General features: G+C 50.9%; 1 protein-coding gene across 2 annotated transcripts in view; it reads left to right on the forward strand.

Annotated features, from left to right (window-relative positions):
* The window catches only part of SND1 (staphylococcal nuclease and tudor domain containing 1), a 2043911-nt gene that overhangs the window by 918528 nt on the left and 1107282 nt on the right, over positions 1–18101 (forward strand). The gene's annotated exons all lie outside the window — the stretch shown is intronic.

The following is an 18101-nucleotide window of genomic DNA, read 5'->3' on the forward strand; positions in this document are numbered from 1 at the left end:
CCATCGTTCGTTGGAATCTGGGACAGGTAAGTCAAAGCGCCATAAGAAGTTGAAGCGATGTCGCTCATCATCTACCCCTCACTGGTCGCGGGCGCGGTGGAGGGGGCGGGTGGTCACTACCCTGCGGCTCCGGTGGAGCCTCCGTTGTTGCCTGCAACCTACCCACCTTTCCCGTGGCCATACGCGACTCCGGAAGAAATACAGGTATTCCTGTCGGCCATGGGCCGTTTATTTGTCCCATCGGGTCCCTCCGGAGCGCCTTCGAGCCCTGTGGACCCGTTGGGTGGTTCTTCCCCCGTGCTGCCGCCTTTGGCCCAGGATACGCCGGCCAGATAACCTGTGGCGCTGTTGGCTCTGGCCTCCGGCGCCGCCTCCGGCGTTGGGGCCGGCGCCGGACACGATGCCGTTGCCTCCGGGGCCGGACTACGTCGAGCCTGGATTGATCTATCATCCTCAGATTCCTATTTCAGGTGGGGAGTTTCTTCCCTTTTCCTGGGCCCCCCGTCCTTACAAGCCTCTTAAACAGCCAGTGGACGAAGGGGAGTACTGGGAGGGGTCTGAGGACTCTCTTGTGGCTCAGTGTGAGGATGAACCAGAGTGGGAGGGTGATAAGGAAGGTCCAAGCGAACTGGATTTCTCTCCACATCCTGGTACTGTCCCCTTCTTCCGTTAAGCACCTGGACCAAGCCTAACACGGGGGTTCCTGTGGATAGGAGTGTGGCACGACTCCATTGCCCGGCCCCGGGCGACCCCAGTTTTCTCACCCAACACCCAATGCCTGAGAGTCTGGTTGTCCAGGCCTCTGCCTCTCCTTGCGCATTCCCTTCAGCACCTCCGGACAAGGAATCTAAAAACTTGAGCGGTTTGGGAAAAAGATTTTCACCTCTGCCAGTTCCGGGGTGCGAGCGGTGAATACTACATGCCTGTTGGACCGCTATTCCCACTCTGTGTGGGACACTGTAGCACAGGTGCTGCTTCAGTCCAGTGGAAGCTCGGGCGGTGCTCTCCCAAGCCATTACTGAGGGGAGGGATGCTGCAAATTTTACTATCCATTGTGGCCTTGACACAGCCGACTCCCTCGGCAGAGCAATTTCTATGACAGTGGCGCTACGCCGTTATGCCTGGCTCAGGGCAACTGGCTTCTCCGGGGATGTCCAGAACACTTTGTTGGACATGCCCTTTGATGGCACGCACCTCTTTGGTGACAAAGCGGGTAGCACTTTGCAACGCTTTAAAGACTACTGGGCTACAGCCCAGTCCTTGGGTCTTGCCACCACGCGCGCTCCCTTGGGGTCTGCCTGTCGCTACTTTCGAGGTAAGGGTCGAGGCCCCCAAACACGTTCCTATCAGAGCCGCCAGCCTCCGCAGCCACAGTCTCAGCGCGGCTGCCGTCGGGGGGGGGGGGGAGGGGGGGGGTTGCCGAAGTGGGGCACGGGGCCAGCAGGCGGATCAGTCCACCGCCGCCCCTGCCACTCTTGGCTCGAAACCTTCCTAGTCCGGTGTTTCAGGCCCATTGAACGCCAGTAGGCGGCAGGATTCGCCATCACCTCCCCCACTGGCGCACCATCACTTCGGACAGATGGGTTCTGCAGAGAGACCGAAGGGGCTACTCCCTCCCCTTCGAGACTACCCCTCCAGCCATGCCACCTCAGTACTACCGCATGTCAGGGGATCACTTAGCACTTCTCCAGCAGGAAGTTGTGACCCTCTTGACCAAGGGGGCCATCGAGCACGTTCCGACGCCAGAAGTAGGTTGTGGTTGTTACTCCCACTACTTCCTGGTTCCAAAGAAGGACAAGGGCCTGCACCGTATCTTAGATCTCCGGAATATCAATCGCTTCTTCCGGAAGGAGAAGGTCAAGATGCTCACGCTTGCTCAGGTCTTGTCTGCTCCAGACCCGCAAGACTGGATGGTAGCGTTGGACTTGCAGGATGCTTAATTTCATATCCCCATCCTGCCGGCCCACCGGTGTTGCCTGCAGTTCACGGTTGGCCACGGGCATTTTCAGTTCACCGTGCTCCCTTTTGGCCTTACCAGCGCCCCTCAGGTCTTCACGAAAGTGATGGCGGTGGTAGTAGCTCATCTGGCCAGATCGTGGGCCTCAGTCTTCCCCCCCCCCTATCTCAACGACTGGCTGTTAAAGGCGGGCTCGCCCCAGGCAGTCGTCTCCCACCTCCAGACTAGGGCCGACCTCCTGCATTCGCTGGGGTTTTCCATCAATGTGCTGAAGTCGCTTCTGGTTCCCTCTCAGAAGCTCCTCTTCATCGGAGCAGTTCTGGACACAGCGCAATTTTGGGTTTATCATCCCGAACAGCGAGTCCGAGGCATTCGGGCTATGATTCCGATCTTTCAGCCCTGGTCCTGGGTTTCGGTCAGGAAGACACTGAGACTGCTGGGCCTCATGGCCTCCTGCATCCTGTTGATCAATCATGCCAGATGGCATATGCGGGCTCTGCAGTGGGACTTGAAGTTCCAATGGACACCGCATCAGGGAAACCTGTCTGACTACGTCCAGATCTCGGAGGGCACTGCACAAGACTTGCAGTGGTGGCTCACGGACCAGCATTGGGTCAGCGGCAGATCCCTCTCCCTTGCCCAACCGAAGCACACAGTGATGACTGATGCATCCCTTCTAGAATGGGGCAGACACATGGGAGAGGCAGATATCCGAGGCCTCTGGGCTCCGGGGGTGGAGGGGTAGTGCAGGTGTTCACAGACAACACCACTGCCATGTTGTACTGGAACAAGCAGGGCGGGGTGGGGTTGTGGACCCTGTCAGGAGGCTCTGCGTCTCCGGACGTGGCTGGAACACCAGGATGTTATCCTGGTGGTTCAACACTTGGCAGGTTCTTTGACCACCAGGGAAGAGTAACTCAGCCGACGGTGCATGATGGATCACGAATGGCGTCTTCACTCGGAGGTGGCATAAGGTCTCTTTCAACAGTGGGGAGAACCTTGGTTAGATCTATTGGCCACCGAAGAGAACGCGCAATGTCAGCAGTTCTGCACATTGGAGTTTCCAAGGCGGCACTCGCTCAAAGACGCTTTTCGTTGCGAGTGGAGTTTGGGTCTGTTGTACGCCTTTCCGCCTATACCACTTTTACCCAGAGTGCTAAAGATCAGACGCGACCGGGCCCAAGTCATTCTTGTGGCACCGGACTGGGCTCGAAGAGTTTAGTATCCCGAGCTACTCAGTATGAGCGTGGATCCCCTGATCCGACTGCCTCTTCGGGAGGATCTTCTTTCACAGCAACAAGGAACGGTCCTCCACCCGAAGCTGTCTAGCCTCCACTCCTTGCGTGGAGATTGATCATTTTTAAAGCCGAGAAGCGAGGCCAGGGCTGCAGTGCAGACTTAAGTACATAGCCTATGTATTTATGCATGGCGTAGCATTTTAAGACCATGAGCAGATCGATCATCCATTTATTCTCTTGTCATCTAAATCTACTGTCTGTCTGCAGTAACAACTCCTGCGTTAGGGCAAAACCACGAGCTGGAAAAGGTGCCGCAGATGAGCACCTTGAAGATCAGCAAAGTGTGCCGTCCGGCGGCCTATTACTGTTAGAGGCCTTCGGCTCTTGGGGCCGGGTCAGTTAAGGTTTCAGGAAGCTCCAAAGCATCTCCTTGAGCCTTCAGCTCAAATTCTTTACTGCCTTTCCTTTAGAAATGGGACTTCCAAGATGTACTTGGACATCAGCTGTGTATCCCGAAGGAAAAGGTAAGGAGGTTATTATGCTCATGAGCAAGTTATATATCCAGCTTTCACCTTCGTTATGTCCGCTGGTGAGAGTTGTGGCCTTCTCCTAAAAGAGGGTATGCATTTGACCCTCTAAGCGGGAACTTCTTGCTGTTTTGCATGCTGTCTAGTGACCCTGCCTCATGTTATACAGTATGTAAGGCCCTTAGATCACTCTTACGAACCTACAACTCCCATTTGAATCACAATACAGTTGTTTAGCGACACCATCTCGCCCTGTAGGTTTTAAATGTTGAAACAAACCCATTGTTACTCTGGTGAATCAGGAAAAACTAGGCAATGCACTTCAGACTGGCCTATATTGCCCTGCATTATGAAGTGTTTGAGGAGAGCAGGTTTTTTGCCCATTTCAGGGAAAACATTGAGTATTTTTGTTATGCTTAAAAGACCTGTCTGTGTGCCCTTCATAGGTGAGCATTTGCCAGAAGTCACAATTTCATCCCCCAAGTGCTTCCACTGCAGTTGGGATGTCTGTGCCAAGACTGCAAAGGATAAATAGGTCTTTTTTTTATAATCATTTTTTTGAGTGGATTAAAACGTGCTTAAAATTAATGAAATGTAACAATAGAAATAAAAACCATTAAAGTACTAGTACTATAAGGTGCTAAGATTCCAGCAGAAAGTTCAATATAAATACATCAGTAAAAAAGATAGTCATCATGAATTACAGCACCTTACACATAGATCATGCTTAAGTCAAATAGTATGACAATTCATATTAGTTCAAGAATAGGTTCCCATCATGAAAAAAAAGAAAAGCCATGCTTTATACAAAAAACGAATAGCATTGGTGGCAAAAGTGCGACAAGAAAATCCTAATATAGAGCGCTAAAAAAAAACTGTCAAGATCGCTTTCAATCTGCTTAAGGGCCCTATACATTTAGCATACGCTTCTTCTCACATAAATGCCCTAGCCATTTCTCCTACAAATGTAAATCAAAGGTATCTTATCAGATTTCCAAATCTGAAGAATTAACGACCTGACTACTGCTATAGCTATGGAAAGAAAATATTGTTGGTATTTTGTCAAATGAGCCTCCGCTGAAGAACCAAATAAAACCAATTTGATAGAGAGGATAATGTGAACCGATAATGATAACAATAGATTAATCATTTAGAAATCTTCAGACCAATATTGTTGTAAATAGCGACTATTGAAGTTAAATATGGTTCCAAGAACCTATCTCTGGATCCCGGCACCTAAAGCAAAGAAGACAGTGGGAACATCTTGTGAAGTCTTTTCGGTGTAAAGTAGGCTAGCCACCTTGACAAAAAAGCCATTATTTTATAATTAGGAGCACCCAGCGCTCTATGCCCAGTTACAAATAAAGTCTGCCGCTCTTTATTGCTGAGACTACAACCAGTTTCCTTTACAAGTCTGGAGAGAAATTTCCCAACCTCTTTCATACAGCTGGGATAAACAAGAATACCAACTGCCAACTCCAGCTAAGCCATGATCGTATAATTGACTTAAAATCCTAGATGCCAAAATATTAACCATACCATAATTGATCTTAAACTGGAAATGTAATTAAAGGTAAAAGGGGCTGAAATCCTAGGGCCTAACTGCTGAGTCAACGACTCACAAGTAATCAAGTTTTATACATTATAAAAATCCCCCAGTTCTACAAACCCCTTCTCCTTCAATAGTTCTAGGACCCCCTGGGAGAACTATAAGCAGACACCCTGACAATCGGCTATTTTTATATATGGATGATAGCTAGGAATTTTGTGTGATGTAAAAAATTGCATATGATAAGCTAGATCTAATATTGTCTTCTATCTAGAACTTTTCGGCAATTTCGGAAAGCGAAGAAAAACAGGGAATTTGATTGCACTCTCAGACAACATTGTATTCAGCATAAAATGTTCACATTTAGAAGATGTTATTGGGAACTGCACCAGCACATTGAGCAAGGTTGCATGATAATAACATTCTAAATTTGGAAGGGCTAGCCCCCTGAGTTGAATCTAATTGTAATATTGCTAATGAAGTTCTGGGCTGTTTGTTTGCCCAAATGAAGTTCCTAATTATCTTATCTAAATGCCGAAAATAGGATTTAGGTATTTTGATAGGAAGATTAAGGAAAAATAATAATGGTAAAATGGGCATTTTAACCATGGGTACTCAACCAATTAGTTTTAAAGGAAGAAGAGACCAGGTGTCCAATAACTTAGTTGCTTTTTAAATTGTACTCTCATAATTTAGCATAAATAATTGATCATACTGATTTATCAAAAATAACCCTAGATACCTAATCGGTTTAGTAACTGTCTTTTGGAGGGGAAATGGAAGCAATACTGTTGAAGCATTAAACAGTACCTCAGTCTTAGCTTGGTTTAACCTATACCCACCTATTCGTGTAAAAGCTAATATTTCATCATATGCATTTCGAATACACAATGAATCTGCTAATAGATAAAGAATAATCTCGTCTGCAAATAATTAGATATCTGAAAGAGACACGTTAGTGATAGATTCCTTAGCCTAGAATATCCCCAGGGTCCGGAAAGTTTTCGTCAGCAGTACCCCTGCGCGTCGGTAGGCGTCGTCGTGCGGCTCCACGTACGTTGCTGGTGTTGTATTCGCCGCGATTACGTCATCGGAGCTACTTAGACGTGCGCAGACGTCAGTTCTTTCTTTATCCGCGCCAGCAAGCGCAGATCCGAGAGAGAGCGGTACTCCTAGTTAGTATTTTAACTTGGTTTCTGAGACTTGTTTCTCTTGTTTTGTCAAGTACTCGACTTCTGGTGCAGTAGGGATGCCCGGGTTCAAGTCCTGTAGGGACTGCCGTCAGAACATGTCATTGGCGGACCCGCATAACGTGTCTCTTCTGCTTGTGGCACGCCCACGACCCCGAGACGTGCCCCGATTGTCGGGCCATGGCGCTGAAGGCTTTGCGGGAGCGTTCCCGAAAGTTGTTGGAGGCACGGCAATCGGTTCCGCAACGCTCTAGGTCCCGCTCCCGTGGGAGGTCGAGGGACAGGTCGCGGGGCTGACACCATCGTTCGTTGGAATCTGGGACAGGTAAGTCAAAGCGCCATAAGAAGTTGAAGCGATGTCGCTCATCATCTACCCCTCACTGGTCGCGGGCGCGGTGGAGGGGGCGGGTGGTCACTACCCTGCGGCTCCGGTGGAGCCTCCGTTGTTGCCTGCAACCTACCCACCTTTCCCGTGGCCATACGCGACTCCGGAAGAAATACAGGTATTCCTGTCGGCCATGGGCCGTTTATTTGTCCCATCGGGTCCCTCCGGAGCGCCTTCGAGCCCTGTGGACCCGTTGGGTGGTTCTTCCCCCGTGCTGCCGCCTTTGGCCCAGGATACGCCGGCCAGATAACCTGTGGCGCTGTTGGCTCTGGCCTCCGGCGCCGCCTCCGGCGTTGGGGCCGGCGCCGGACACGATGCCGTTGCCTCCGGGGCCGGACTACGTCGAGCCTGGATTGATCTATCATCCTCAGATTCCTATTTCAGGTGGGGAGTTTCTTCCCTTTTCCTGGGCCCCCCGTCCTTACAAGCCTCTTAAACAGCCAGTGGACGAAGGGGAGTACTGGGAGGGGTCTGAGGACTCTCTTGTGGCTCAGTGTGAGGATGAACCAGAGTGGGAGGGTGATAAGGAAGGTCCAAGCGAACTGGATTTCTCTCCACATCCTGGTACTGTCCCCTTCTTCCGTTAAGCACCTGGACCAAGCCTAACACGGGGGTTCCTGTGGATAGGAGTGTGGCACGACTCCATTGCCCGGCCCCGGGCGACCCCAGTTTTCTCACCCAACACCCAACACCCAATGCCTGAGAGTCTGGTTGTCCAGGCCTCTGCCTCTCCTTGCGCATTCCCTTCAGCACCTCCGGACAAGGAATCTAAAAACTTGAGCGGTTTGGGAAAAAGATTTTCACCTCTGCCAGTTCCGGGGTGCGAGCGGTGAATACTACATGCCTGTTGGACCGCTATTCCCACTCTGTGTGGGACACTGTAGCACAGGTGCTGCTTCAGTCCAGTGGAAGCTCGGGCGGTGCTCTCCCAAGCCATTACTGAGGGGAGGGATGCTGCAAATTTTACTATCCATTGTGGCCTTGACACAGCCGACTCCCTCGGCAGAGCAATTTCTATGACAGTGGCGCTACGCCGTTATGCCTGGCTCAGGGCAACTGGCTTCTCCGGGGATGTCCAGAACACTTTGTTGGACATGCCCTTTGATGGCACGCACCTCTTTGGTGACAAAGCGGGTAGCACTTTGCAACGCTTTAAAGACTACTGGGCTACAGCCCAGTCCTTGGGTCTTGCCACCACGCGCGCTCCCTTGGGGTCTGCCTGTCGCTACTTTCGAGGTAAGGGTCGAGGCCCCCAAACACGTTCCTATCAGAGCCGCCAGCCTCCGCAGCCACAGTCTCAGCGCGGCTGCCGTCGGGGGGGGGGGGGAGGGGGGGGGTTGCCGAAGTGGGGCACGGGGCCAGCAGGCGGATCAGTCCACCGCCGCCCCTGCCACTCTTGGCTCGAAACCTTCCTAGTCCGGTGTTTCAGGCCCATTGAACGCCAGTAGGCGGCAGGATTCGCCATCACCTCCCCCACTGGCGCACCATCACTTCGGACAGATGGGTTCTGCAGAGAGACCGAAGGGGCTACTCCCTCCCCTTCGAGACTACCCCTCCAGCCATGCCACCTCAGTACTACCGCATGTCAGGGGATCACTTAGCACTTCTCCAGCAGGAAGTTGTGACCCTCTTGACCAAGGGGGCCATCGAGCACGTTCCGACGCCAGAAGTAGGTTGTGGTTGTTACTCCCACTACTTCCTGGTTCCAAAGAAGGACAAGGGCCTGCACCGTATCTTAGATCTCCGGAATATCAATCGCTTCTTCCGGAAGGAGAAGGTCAAGATGCTCACGCTTGCTCAGGTCTTGTCTGCTCCAGACCCGCAAGACTGGATGGTAGCGTTGGACTTGCAGGATGCTTAATTTCATATCCCCATCCTGCCGGCCCACCGGTGTTGCCTGCAGTTCACGGTTGGCCACGGGCATTTTCAGTTCACCGTGCTCCCTTTTGGCCTTACCAGCGCCCCTCAGGTCTTCACGAAAGTGATGGCGGTGGTAGTAGCTCATCTGGCCAGATCGTGGGCCTCAGTCTTCCCCCCCCCCTATCTCAACGACTGGCTGTTAAAGGCGGGCTCGCCCCAGGCAGTCGTCTCCCACCTCCAGACTAGGGCCGACCTCCTGCATTCGCTGGGGTTTTCCATCAATGTGCTGAAGTCGCTTCTGGTTCCCTCTCAGAAGCTCCTCTTCATCGGAGCAGTTCTGGACACAGCGCAATTTTGGGTTTATCATCCCGAACAGCGAGTCCGAGGCATTCGGGCTATGATTCCGATCTTTCAGCCCTGGTCCTGGGTTTCGGTCAGGAAGACACTGAGACTGCTGGGCCTCATGGCCTCCTGCATCCTGTTGATCAATCATGCCAGATGGCATATGCGGGCTCTGCAGTGGGACTTGAAGTTCCAATGGACACCGCATCAGGGAAACCTGTCTGACTACGTCCAGATCTCGGAGGGCACTGCACAAGACTTGCAGTGGTGGCTCACGGACCAGCATTGGGTCAGCGGCAGATCCCTCTCCCTTGCCCAACCGAAGCACACAGTGATGACTGATGCATCCCTTCTAGAATGGGGCAGACACATGGGAGAGGCAGATATCCGAGGCCTCTGGGCTCCGGGGGTGGAGGGGTAGTGCAGGTGTTCACAGACAACACCACTGCCATGTTGTACTGGAACAAGCAGGGCGGGGTGGGGTTGTGGACCCTGTCAGGAGGCTCTGCGTCTCCGGACGTGGCTGGAACACCAGGATGTTATCCTGGTGGTTCAACACTTGGCAGGTTCTTTGACCACCAGGGAAGAGTAACTCAGCCGACGGTGCATGATGGATCACGAATGGCGTCTTCACTCGGAGGTGGCATAAGGTCTCTTTCAACAGTGGGGAGAACCTTGGTTAGATCTATTGGCCACCGAAGAGAACGCGCAATGTCAGCAGTTCTGCACATTGGAGTTTCCAAGGCGGCACTCGCTCAAAGACGCTTTTCGTTGCGAGTGGAGTTTGGGTCTGTTGTACGCCTTTCCGCCTATACCACTTTTACCCAGAGTGCTAAAGATCAGACGCGACCGGGCCCAAGTCATTCTTGTGGCACCGGACTGGGCTCGAAGAGTTTAGTATCCCGAGCTACTCAGTATGAGCGTGGATCCCCTGATCCGACTGCCTCTTCGGGAGGATCTTCTTTCACAGCAACAAGGAACGGTCCTCCACCCGAAGCTGTCTAGCCTCCACTCCTTGCGTGGAGATTGATCATTTTTAAAGCCGAGAAGCGAGGCCAGGGCTGCAGTGCAGACTTAAGTACATAGCCTATGTATTTATGCATGGCGTAGCATTTTAAGACCATGAGCAGATCGATCATCCATTTATTCTCTTGTCATCTAAATCTACTGTCTGTCTGCAGTAACAACTCCTGCGTTAGGGCAAAACCACGAGCTGGAAAAGGTGCCGCAGATGAGCACCTTGAAGATCAGCAAAGTGTGCCGTCCGGCGGCCTATTACTGTTAGAGGCCTTCGGCTCTTGGGGCCGGGTCAGTTAAGGTTTCAGGAAGCTCCAAAGCATCTCCTTGAGCCTTCAGCTCAAATTCTTTACTGCCTTTCCTTTAGAAATGGGACTTCCAAGATGTACTTGGACATCAGCTGTGTATCCCGAAGGAAAAGGTAAGGAGGTTATTATGCTCATGAGCAAGTTATATATCCAGCTTTCACCTTCGTTATGTCCGCTGGTGAGAGTTGTGGCCTTCTCCTAAAAGAGGGTATGCATTTGACCCTCTAAGCGGGAACTTCTTGCTGTTTTGCATGCTGTCTAGTGACCCTGCCTCATGTTATACAGTATGTAAGGCCCTTAGATCACTCTTACGAACCTACAACTCCCATTTGAATCACAATACAGTTGTTTAGCGACACCATCTCGCCCTGTAGGTTTTAAATGTTGAAACAAACCCATTGTTACTCTGGTGAATCAGGAAAAACTAGGCAATGCACTTCAGACTGGCCTATATTGCCCTGCATTATGAAGTGTTTGAGGAGAGCAGGTTTTTTGCCCATTTCAGGGAAAACATTGAGTATTTTTGTTATGCTTAAAAGACCTGTCTGTGTGCCCTTCATAGGTGAGCATTTGCCAGAAGTCACAATTTCATCCCCCAAGTGCTTCCACTGCAGTTGGGATGTCTGTGCCAAGACTGCAAAGGATAAATAGGTCTTTTTTTTATAATCATTTTTTTGAGTGGATTAAAACGTGCTTAAAATTAATGAAATGTAACAATAGAAATAAAAACCATTAAAGTACTAGTACTATAAGGTGCTAAGATTCCAGCAGAAAGTTCAATATAAATACATCAGTAAAAAAGATAGTCATCATGAATTACAGCACCTTACACATAGATCATGCTTAAGTCAAATAGTATGACAATTCATATTAGTTCAAGAATAGGTTCCCATCATGAAAAAAAAGAAAAGCCATGCTTTATACAAAAAACGAATAGCATTGGTGGCAAAAGTGCGACAAGAAAATCCTAATATAGAGCGCTAAAAAAAAACTGTCAAGATCGCTTTCAATCTGCTTAAGGGCCCTATACATTTAGCATACGCTTCTTCTCACATAAATGCCCTAGCCATTTCTCCTACAAATGTAAATCAAAGGTATCTTATCAGATTTCCAAATCTGAAGAATTAACGACCTGACTACTGCTATAGCTATGGAAAGAAAATATTGTTGGTATTTTGTCAAATGAGCCTCCGCTGAAGAACCAAATAAAACCAATTTGATAGAGAGGATAATGTGAACCGATAATGATAACAATAGATTAATCATTTAGAAATCTTCAGACCAATATTGTTGTAAATAGCGACTATTGAAGTTAAATATGGTTCCAAGAACCTATCTCTGGATCCCGGCACCTAAAGCAAAGAAGACAGTGGGAACATCTTGTGAAGTCTTTTCGGTGTAAAGTAGGCTAGCCACCTTGACAAAAAAGCCATTATTTTATAATTAGGAGCACCCAGCGCTCTATGCCCAGTTACAAATAAAGTCTGCCGCTCTTTATTGCTGAGACTACAACCAGTTTCCTTTACAAGTCTGGAGAGAAATTTCCCAACCTCTTTCATACAGCTGGGATAAACAAGAATACCAACTGCCAACTCCAGCTAAGCCATGATCGTATAATTGACTTAAAATCCTAGATGCCAAAATATTAACCATACCATAATTGATCTTAAACTGGAAATGTAATTAAAGGTAAAAGGGGCTGAAATCCTAGGGCCTAACTGCTGAGTCAACGACTCACAAGTAATCAAGTTTTATACATTATAAAAATCCCCCAGTTCTACAAACCCCTTCTCCTTCAATAGTTCTAGGACCCCCTGGGAGAACTATAAGCAGACACCCTGACAATCGGCTATTTTTATATATGGATGATAGCTAGGAATTTTGTGTGATGTAAAAAATTGCATATGATAAGCTAGATCTAATATTGTCTTCTATCTAGAACTTTTCGGCAATTTCGGAAAGCGAAGAAAAACAGGGAATTTGATTGCACTCTCAGACAACATTGTATTCAGCATAAAATGTTCACATTTAGAAGATGTTATTGGGAACTGCACCAGCACATTGAGCAAGGTTGCATGATAATAACATTCTAAATTTGGAAGGGCTAGCCCCCTGAGTTGAATCTAATTGTAATATTGCTAATGAAGTTCTGGGCTGTTTGTTTGCCCAAATGAAGTTCCTAATTATCTTATCTAAATGCCGAAAATAGGATTTAGGTATTTTGATAGGAAGATTAAGGAAAAATAATAATGGTAAAATGGGCATTTTAACCATGGGTACTCAACCAATTAGTTTTAAAGGAAGAAGAGACCAGGTGTCCAATAACTTAGTTGCTTTTTAAATTGTACTCTCATAATTTAGCATAAATAATTGATCATACTGATTTATCAAAAATAACCCTAGATACCTAATCGGTTTAGTAACTGTCTTTTGGAGGGGAAATGGAAGCAATACTGTTGAAGCATTAAACAGTACCTCAGTCTTAGCTTGGTTTAACCTATACCCACCTATTCGTGTAAAAGCTAATATTTCATCATATGCATTTCGAATACACAATGAATCTGCTAATAGATAAAGAATAATCTCGTCTGCAAATAATTAGATATCTGAAAGAGACACGTTAGTGATAGATTCCTTAGCCTAGAATATCCCCAGGGTCCGGAAAGTTTTCGTCAGCAGTACCCCTGCGCGTCGGTAGGCGTCGTCGTGCGGCTCCACGTACGTTGCTGGTGTTGTATTCGCCGCGATTACGTCATCGGAGCTACTTAGACGTGCGCAGACGTCAGTTCTTTCTTTATCCGCGCCAGCAAGCGCAGATCCGAGAGAGAGCGGTACTCCTAGTTAGTATTTTAACTTGGTTTCTGAGACTTGTTTCTCTTGTTTTGTCAAGTACTCGACTTCTGGTGCAGTAGGGATGCCCGGGTTCAAGTCCTGTAGGGACTGCCGTCAGAACATGTCATTGGCGGACCCGCATAACGTGTCTCTTCTGCTTGTGGCACGCCCACGACCCCGAGACGTGCCCCGATTGTCGGGCCATGGCGCTGAAGGCTTTGCGGGAGCGTTCCCGAAAGTTGTTGGAGGCACGGCAATCGGTTCCGCAACGCTCTAGGTCCCGCTCCCGTGGGAGGTCGAGGGACAGGTCGCGGGGCTGACACCATCGTTCGTTGGAATCTGGGACAGGTAAGTCAAAGCGCCATAAGAAGTTGAAGCGATGTCGCTCATCATCTACCCCTCACTGGTCGCGGGCGCGGTGGAGGGGGCGGGTGGTCACTACCCTGCGGCTCCGGTGGAGCCTCCGTTGTTGCCTGCAACCTACCCACCTTTCCCGTGGCCATACGCGACTCCGGAAGAAATACAGGTATTCCTGTCGGCCATGGGCCGTTTATTTGTCCCATCGGGTCCCTCCGGAGCGCCTTCGAGCCCTGTGGACCCGTTGGGTGGTTCTTCCCCCGTGCTGCCGCCTTTGGCCCAGGATACGCCGGCCAGATAACCTGTGGCGCTGTTGGCTCTGGCCTCCGGCGCCGCCTCCGGCGTTGGGGCCGGCGCCGGACACGATGCCGTTGCCTCCGGGGCCGGACTACGTCGAGCCTGGATTGATCTATCATCCTCAGATTCCTATTTCAGGTGGGGAGTTTCTTCCCTTTTCCTGGGCCCCCCGTCCTTACAAGCCTCTTAAACAGCCAGTGGACGAAGGGGAGTACTGGGAGGGGTCTGAGGACTCTCTTGTGGCTCAGTGTGAGGATGAACCAGAGTGGGAGGGTGATAAGGAAGGTCCAAGCGAACTGGATTTCTCTCCACATCCTGGTACTGTCCCCTTCTTCCGTTAAGCACCTGGACCAAGCCTAACACGGGGGTTCCTGTGGATAGGAGTGTGGCACGACTCCATTGCCCGGCCCCGGGCGACCCCAGTTTTCTCACCCAACACCCAACACCCAATGCCTGAGAGTCTGGTTGTCCAGGCCTCTGCCTCTCCTTGCGCATTCCCTTCAGCACCTCCGGACAAGGAATCTAAAAACTTGAGCGGTTTGGGAAAAAGATTTTCACCTCTGCCAGTTCCGGGGTGCGAGCGGTGAATACTACATGCCTGTTGGACCGCTATTCCCACTCTGTGTGGGACACTGTAGCACAGGTGCTGCTTCAGTCCAGTGGAAGCTCGGGCGGTGCTCTCCCAAGCCATTACTGAGGGGAGGGATGCTGCAAATTTTACTATCCATTGTGGCCTTGACACAGCCGACTCCCTCGGCAGAGCAATTTCTATGACAGTGGCGCTACGCCGTTATGCCTGGCTCAGGGCAACTGGCTTCTCCGGGGATGTCCAGAACACTTTGTTGGACATGCCCTTTGATGGCACGCACCTCTTTGGTGACAAAGCGGGTAGCACTTTGCAACGCTTTAAAGACTACTGGGCTACAGCCCAGTCCTTGGGTCTTGCCACCACGCGCGCTCCCTTGGGGTCTGCCTGTCGCTACTTTCGAGGTAAGGGTCGAGGCCCCCAAACACGTTCCTATCAGAGCCGCCAGCCTCCGCAGCCACAGTCTCAGCGCGGCTGCCGTCGGGGGGGGGGGGGGAGGGGGGGGGTTGCCGAAGTGGGGCACGGGGCCAGCAGGCGGATCAGTCCACCGCCGCCCCTGCCACTCTTGGCTCGAAACCTTCCTAGTCCGGTGTTTCAGGCCCATTGAACGCCAGTAGGCGGCAGGATTCGCCATCACCTCCCCCACTGGCGCACCATCACTTCGGACAGATGGGTTCTGCAGAGAGACCGAAGGGGCTACTCCCTCCCCTTCGAGACTACCCCTCCAGCCATGCCACCTCAGTACTACCGCATGTCAGGGGATCACTTAGCACTTCTCCAGCAGGAAGTTGTGACCCTCTTGACCAAGGGGGCCATCGAGCACGTTCCGACGCCAGAAGTAGGTTGTGGTTGTTACTCCCACTACTTCCTGGTTCCAAAGAAGGACAAGGGCCTGCACCGTATCTTAGATCTCCGGAATATCAATCGCTTCTTCCGGAAGGAGAAGGTCAAGATGCTCACGCTTGCTCAGGTCTTGTCTGCTCCAGACCCGCAAGACTGGATGGTAGCGTTGGACTTGCAGGATGCTTAATTTCATATCCCCATCCTGCCGGCCCACCGGTGTTGCCTGCAGTTCACGGTTGGCCACGGGCATTTTCAGTTCACCGTGCTCCCTTTTGGCCTTACCAGCGCCCCTCAGGTCTTCACGAAAGTGATGGCGGTGGTAGTAGCTCATCTGGCCAGATCGTGGGCCTCAGTCTTCCCCCCCCCCCTATCTCAACGACTGGCTGTTAAAGGCGGGCTCGCCCCAGGCAGTCGTCTCCCACCTCCAGACTAGGGCCGACCTCCTGCATTCGCTGGGGTTTTCCATCAATGTGCTGAAGTCGCTTCTGGTTCCCTCTCAGAAGCTCCTCTTCATCGGAGCAGTTCTGGACACAGCGCAATTTTGGGTTTATCATCCCGAACAGCGAGTCCGAGGCATTCGGGCTATGATTCCGATCTTTCAGCCCTGGTCCTGGGTTTCGGTCAGGAAGACACTGAGACTGCTGGGCCTCATGGCCTCCTGCATCCTGTTGATCAATCATGCCAGATGGCATATGCGGGCTCTGCAGTGGGACTTGAAGTTCCAATGGACACCGCATCAGGGAAACCTGTCTGACTACGTCCAGATCTCGGAGGGCACTGCACAAGACTTGCAGTGGTGGCTCACGGACCAGCATTGGGTCAGCGGCAGATCCCTCTCCCTTGCCCAACCGAAGCACACAGTGATGACTGATGCATCCCTTCTAGAATGGGGCAGACACATGGGAGAGGCAGATATCCGAGGCCTCTGGGCTCCGGGGGTGGAGGGGTAGTGCAGGTGTTCACAGACAACACCACTGCCATGTTGTACTGGAACAAGCAGGGCGGGGTGGGGTTGTGGACCCTGTCAGGAGGCTCTGCGTCTCCGGACGTGGCTGGAACACCAGGATGTTATCCTGGTGGTTCAACACTTGGCAGGTTCTTTGACCACCAGGGAAGAGTAACTCAGCCGACGGTGCATGATGGATCACGAATGGCGTCTTCACTCGGAGGTGGCATAAGGTCTCTTTCAACAGTGGGGAGAACCTTGGTTAGATCTATTGGCCACCGAAGAGAACGCGCAATGTCAGCAGTTCTGCACATTGGAGTTTCCAAGGCGGCACTCGCTCAAAGACGCTTTTCGTTGCGAGTGGAGTTTGGGTCTGTTGTACGCCTTTCCGCCTATACCACTTTTACCCAGAGTGCTAAAGATCAGACGCGACCGGGCCCAAGTCATTCTTGTGGCACCGGACTGGGCTCGAAGAGTTTAGTATCCCGAGCTACTCAGTATGAGCGTGGATCCCCTGATCCGACTGCCTCTTCGGGAGGATCTTCTTTCACAGCAACAAGGAACGGTCCTCCACCCGAAGCTGTCTAGCCTCCACTCCTTGCGTGGAGATTGAGCAGCGACAGTTGATTCCATATGACTTGCCTCCTGAAGTCTGTAATGTGATTCTGGCAGCCAGGCGTCCCTCGACTAAACCTTCATACGCCTGCCGGTGGAACAAATTTGTGGCATGGTGCACAGCGAAAGCTGTAGATCCCCTTTCTGCACCTCTTTCTGAGGTCCTATTGTTCCTTCTCTCTTTGGCCCTGTAGGGCTCTGCTCTGGGCACCATCAAGGGCTACCTTTCTGCTCTTTCGGCCTTTCTCAGTCTGCCTGATCAGCCCTCTCTTTTCAAGTCCCCTGTCAATAGATTTCTCAAAGGCATGACTCACCTTTTCCCTCCTATTCCTTTTGTGATGCCTCAGTGGGACTTGAACCTGGTTCTCACATATTTAATGTACACTCCCTTTGAGCCTCTTCATAACTGTCCTTTGCGGTTATTAACTTTGAAAACTGTCCTCCTAGTGGCCATCACCTCCGCTAGGCGTGTGAGTGAGCTCCAGGCTCTTTCATGTAAACCCCCTTTCCTGGCAATTCATCCGGACAAGGTTGTGCTTCGACCACGTCCCTCCTTTCTGCCAAAAGCAGTCCCTGCCTTTCATCTCGGGCAAACTGTCACTCTGCCCACTTTCTTTCTGCCTCCACACCCTTCCAGAGAGGGAGAGGCTCCACCGTCTGGACCCAAAATGTGCGCTTTCATTCTACCTCAACCGCACCCAACAGTTCCGGGTAGATGACCAGCTCTTTGTTGGCTACGTGGGCGCCAAGAAATGCCGAGCTGTGCACAAGCGGACTATTTCCCGATGGGTTGTCTTGTGTATTAAAGCCTTTTACTCTTTGGCTAAAGAGGAAGGGCTGCGCGCCCATTCTACCAGGGTGACAGCAGCTACTACAGCATTGGGACGCGGTGTCCCCCTGCAGGATATCTGTCAGGAAGCCACGTGGGCCTCGCTGCATACTTTCACTAAGCACTATTACCTTGACAGTCAAGTCTGGAGAGACGGCTTCTTTAGCCGCTCGGTTCTCCGTGACTTTCTGGTGTGATTTCACTTCGTAGACCCACCACCGGGGCTGGTATTGCTTTCTTATGTATTCCAAGGTAAGGAATCTATCACAAACTTCTCTTTCAGATGCACAAGTCTCTTACTTATGTAAGAGACATTAGTTTGTGATAGATTCCTTACCGCCCACCCCTCCTCCCCGTTCTGTGAACTGTTTTCTAGGGTTCAGATCATCCCTTTCAGGGCCCTAGTTCTATTGCACCAGTAGT

The sequence above is a fragment of the Triturus cristatus genome, chromosome 4_1 (genome assembly GCF_964204655.1).
Source record: "Triturus cristatus chromosome 4_1, aTriCri1.1, whole genome shotgun sequence".
Lineage (NCBI taxonomy): Eukaryota > Metazoa > Chordata > Amphibia > Caudata > Salamandridae > Triturus > Triturus cristatus.